We start from the raw sequence: 5,574 nt of genomic DNA, 5'->3' as shown, positions 1-5,574 counted from the left end.
GCCTATTAATACAACACAGTTCAATTGACTGCCACATGTCGCGCCTTAATCAACACTCGACAGGAAATTGTTAATGCATATCTCTGTATATGGCGCATAACCAGAGAACCATCGAACATCACAGCACAAAAACAGGCCTTTTGAACCTTTTTTGGCTGTGCTGAACCATTTTTCTGCCTTGTCCCATTGACCTGCACCTGGCACATATCCCTCCATACACCTCGCATCCATGTACCTATCCAAGGTTTAATTAAATGTTAAAAGTGAGCCCGTATTTATTATTTCATCTGGCAGCTCATTCCACACTCCCACCACTCTTTGTGTGAAGAACCCCCCCCTCCCAATGATCCCTTTAAACTGTCGCCCTTCACCCTTAACCGATGTCCTCTTCTGTGGTGTAGTGGTTATCACATTCGCTTCACACGCGAAAGGTCCCCAGTTCAATCCTGGGCAGAAACATTGTTTGGGCTTCAGTGCTTCAAATGAACTATAGACTCAATTTTTCAGTTTGTGTTCAAGTTTACTGTCATGGGCATCCAGGTGTAAATATAATGAACATTCGCTTTTCTAGCAGTAGCGCATTGTATTTCAAACCTGGCAAAGGTAAATTAAAGAAAGAAGAATTAATAGAAATTATATATAATTTCCAGGAGAATATAAACGGATTTAAACCTGAGGAGGTTCGTAGATAACGTACATTGCGTAACGGGAGAAGCAGCCTTCAAACCCATTGCCATGTATTGTCGCATGAGGATGCACTGTGGTTTCAACGGAGCTCGCATCTCAAATGTTCCCATCCAGACAAACATCAGGAAGAATAACCGTGTGCTGCAAAATTTCAAAACTACTTTAAAATGTTAAATCGCTTTCTTTTTCCTCCTCCTGTATTCCACTCCTTCCTAGTCCCACCATACAGTCTCTCTGGTCAAATTCTCCACCACAGTCTTCTAGGTTCCACCATTCCGTCTGACTCTCTCTCTCTCTCTCTCTCTCTCTCTCTCTCTCTCTCTCTCTCTCTCTCTCTCTCTCTCTCTCTCTCTCTCTCTCTCTCTCTCTCTCTCTCTCTCTCTCTCTCCCCTCTCTCTCTCCCTCTCTCTCTCCCTCTCTCTCTCTCTCTCTCTCTCTCTCTCCCTCTCTCTCTCTCTCTCTCTCTCTCTCTCTCTCTCTCTCCTCTCTCTCTCTCTATCTCTCTCTCTCTCCTCTCTCTCTCTCTCTCTCTCTCTCTCTCTCTCTCTCTCTCTCACACACACACACACACACACGCATTCAATCTCTCTGCTTCTCTTTGTTGGCTCTGTCGCGAGCAGCACCACAGCCACCCCCACGTCAGCCGCGCAAATATTTGTGCTTCGTACAGTTTAAGCCGCGGTGGAAACAGTTGGTAACATCAACACCTAATATTTTCAGGTCTCGAACCAGCGATCTTCCGATGATATTGCAGCGCAGACAGAAGCCAAGTGTCTTACCATTGGTATCGCACATTCCATTCCAGTTAAAGGACCAGGGAGGAAGGACTGATCACAACGCTGACATCGCAGTTCTGCGGGAATGTCGAAAAGTATGGTATAAAACCTTCCTGTATAATAACGGTAATGTAGAACAGGAAAACTGGATACTGTTTAGTTTGAAACGAGGTGACGGTGGGAGATCGCATATCGGTATAGAGTTGGGATCACGGTCCTTTTCAATAGATCGAATTTGTTGTGATTCCATGTAAAATTAAAGCATGGGCGAAATATTCCACTCCTGCATAAGGGTGAGTAACTGGCCGTGGAGGTTCTTCCGCAACGTGAACGTCAGCAATAAATACTTATCTCGGAATACGCTCCGCCCCTGACTCAACGTTTAGAATTACACCGAAATAACTCCCGATCTTTCCCCAGTTACACTCTTAACTATACCACCTTATAAAACCTTACAGCCAATCATTCTAATCAAACCGGCCACAGTTTTATTGTTTAAGATTTCGGCAACGTAATGACCAGTGATGATTTACTCGAGGATCCCCACAGCGGATGTGAAATGTTTGAAATGTATGCCACTCAAAAGTGATCAGTGAAAATGTATCCGGGGTTATCAGTGGAGTGCAGTTGAAAAATAACACCTCGCCTTTGGGCGTTAAGGAACAGATGGATGGTGTATTGACAGTAGTAATTTGTCCTGCTCAGCAGTCAAGAGTTTGCGTGTAAAATTCCATGGCAACATTTGAGGTTTTATGCTTCATCGGTCCGGATCTTGTGCCGCTTTTCCACCGGCTCATGTACAGTGACATGCAAATGTTCGGGCAGCCCTGGACAAAGATGCTGTTACTGTGAATAGTTCAGTGAGTAGAAGATGAACTGATCTCCAAAAGCCATGAAGTTAAAGATGAAACATTCTTTTTCTGCATTTTAAGCAAGATGAGTGTATTATTTCGTTTTGTACAATTTTAGAGTGAAAGAGAATAAAAGGAGCACCAAGCAAAAGCTCGGGCACCCCAAGAGATTTGAGGTCTCAGAGAACCTTCACCAGTGTCTCAGACCTTTATGAGCTTGTGAGGGCTCTGGCGTGTTTACTGTCGTCGTTAGGAAAGGCCAGGGGATGCAAATTTCAAAGCTTCATAAATACCCTGACTCCTCAAACCTTCTCCCAACAATCAGCAACCATGGGCTCCTCCTGGCAGCTGCTTAGAAAATAAATAAATGATGCCCCAAAACAAGAGAAGGCTATAAGAAGATAGCAAAGAGTTTTCAGGTAGCCGTTTCCTCAGTACGTAATGTAATTAATAAATGTCAGTTAACAGGAGCGGTCTGGAAGACCAAGAAAACTTTCCGAGAGAACTGCTCGTAGGATTGCTACAAAGGCAAAACAAAACCCCCGTTTGACTACAAGAGACCTTCAGGAAGATGGAGCAGCCTCTGGAGTGGTGCCGCACAAATATAACCGTCATGGAAGAGTCATCAGAGGAAAACCTGTCCTGCGTCCTCACCACAAAATTCAGTCAGACGTTTCAGAAGGAACATCTAAACTAGCGTGATGCATTTTGGAATCAAGTCCTACGGACTGATGAATTTAAAATATAACATTTCTTAGGTGTTCTATATGCATAGAAAGGTAAAATATATACTATATACTAAAACAAACGTTTGACTAACTGACGCTAAATAAACCGATATGCCTGTTCCGACTTCAAATCCGTTTTAAAAACGGTCTCAAGAACGGAACTCCCTCATAACCCAGGAACTGCCTGTATTTTAAAATCCTCTCTAGTTTAATTTTCATACCTAATACAATGTAAATAGTTGGTATACTGCATTGCTTAGGGAATAATGACAAGAAAAATAGTCTACATGCTCAAACAACGAGTCCTGGAGAGAGAACGTCTGGGTTTTCTCGATCCACGGTTGGTTGAATCCGCGGATAAGAAGGTCCGAGTGTACACTTTGTTGAAAGCGTAGACAAGATTCTAAATGGGAAATAAATTCAAATATCGAAGGTGCAAAGACAATTGGGAGACCCTGTGCAGGATTGCCGAAAGGGTAAACACAGGCTGAGTTGGTAGTAAGGACGACAAATGCAATGCCAACATTCATTTGGAGAGAACCAGAGTACAAGAGTGAGGCTGTAATGTTGAGTCTCTATAATGCATTGGTCAGACCGCTCCTGGAACAAGATGAACAGTCTGTGTCCCTTATTTAAGAACTGATGCCCTGACATTGGAAAGGGTCCAGAGGACGGTGACGAGAATGATCCCGGAACGAAAGCTTTAATGTATGAGGATCGTTTTATGACTCTGCCCCTGTACTCGCTGGAGATTAGAAGGAGTTAGGGTTTTCTTTGAAAACTATCAAATACTGAAAGGCCAGGTAGACTGGACATGGAAAGGATGATTCCGATTGTGGGTGAGTTTAGGGTCAAGAGAGCACAACCTCAGAATATTAGGACGCCCTTCAGGACAGGGATGAGGAGGAAGTTGTGTCACCAGAAGGCTATCGATATGTGGATTTCATTGCGGGGATATCTGTGGAGTCAACTCAGTTGGTAATATTTTAGAAACTTAAAAATCCTACAGCATAATACTGGCCCGTCGGCCCACATACCTGTGCCGAACATGTGATAATTTTGTAATTACCTGTGGCTATATATAGCCCTTTATTTTTTAAGCTTCATGTACCTGTCCAGGAGGCTGTTAAAATACCCTTTTATATCCACCTCCACCATCGTCGCCGGCAACCCATTCCACGTACTCACCACTCTCTGCGAAAAAAAACCCCTAAACCTGACATCTCCTCTGTACCTACTCGCAAGCACCTGGAAACTGTGCCCTCTCATGCTAGCCATTTCAGCCCTGGAAAAGAGCCTCTGACTATCCACATGATCAATGTCTCTCATCCTCTTATACACCTCTATCAGGTCACTTGTCATGCTCCATCGCTCCTAGGAGAAAATGCCGACTTCACTCAACGTATTCTCATAAGGCATACACTCTCATTTAGGCAACATCTTTGTAAATCTCCGCTGCACACTTTCAATAGTTTCAGCATCCTTCGTGTAGTGAGGTGACCAGAACTGTGTACAGTACTCCAAGTGGGATCAGACCAGGGTCTTATAAAGCTGTAACATTACCTCTCGAATCCTATTCTTAAGCGGAGATAGACAAGTATTTGTTTATGAGCGTGCCAGAGGTGACGGCGAGAAGGCAGGAGAATGGCATTGAGAGAAAATATAGCAGCCATAATGGAACGGACGGAATGGCTGAATTCTGCATCTATATTGTCTGGTATTATGGCCAAATTATTAACAAACGTTAATCAAAAAAAGTTGATTTTCATGATTCCCAGCCAAGCACTCTATGTGACAAAAGGTGAAGGCTCGGAATTCTAATAAGTGATAACTTCAATATTTCATCCCCCAGATAAACCTGCCTCGACTAGGATTGGATTCGAACCCACGCGTGCAAAACACAATGGATTAGCAGTTCATCACCTTAACTTTGCGGCCAACTCGTCCGCACTTCAACCATTGTGTTTTATTGCTATGAGTTTCTTTCCGATCACTTGCAACCCCTGCTTATGATTCACACGTTTGTTTTCATATTCCAGTTCTATTTTCCTTGGCTGCCATGGTTACCAGAATTCCTAGGCATAGATAAGAAAGGCCTCGGGGGATATGCCCAACCACAGGAGAATGGAACTATCTTTTGTAGGGAAGTCAGACACTCTGATCGTGCTGAGTTGAAAGTATCGATCCCGTGCATATTAAGCCCGAGCACTTGTAAGTGTTTTCAGTTGTGCAATGAGCAGTGGGCAGGTGTGCAAATCTCCTGGTCCATTTGTAACTACTTTATATCCAAACACAACTACATTGTAAAATATGACGAATTTTCCATGAATCAAGCATTTTAAAAACGGAGGTATAAAAAAGGTATTTAAATATTCTTTATTAGACTGACTTAACTTTATTAGTTACACTCTTCACATACACAAGGAGCAAAAATCCTTACGTTATATCTCAGTCTAAATGTACAATGCGCAATTTTATAGTAAGTTATAATAAATATATGTACAACTGTATAGTTAATATAACATAGACATA

General features: G+C 42.8%; 1 non-coding gene across 1 annotated transcript; it reads left to right on the top strand.

Annotated features, from left to right (window-relative positions):
- The first annotated feature begins 386 nt into the window (after positions 1–386).
- Positions 387–459, top strand: trnav-cac (transfer RNA valine (anticodon CAC)). Its single transcript has one exon. It is a non-coding gene; the product is annotated as a tRNA-Val (tRNA).
- Positions 460–5,574: the final 5,115 nt, after the last annotated feature.

Source organism: Hemitrygon akajei, unplaced genomic scaffold, assembly GCF_048418815.1.
Source record: "Hemitrygon akajei unplaced genomic scaffold, sHemAka1.3 Scf000129, whole genome shotgun sequence".
In the NCBI taxonomy this organism is placed as follows: Eukaryota; Metazoa; Chordata; class Chondrichthyes; order Myliobatiformes; family Dasyatidae; genus Hemitrygon; species Hemitrygon akajei.
This window is presented reverse-complemented; position numbering and strand designations above follow the sequence as displayed.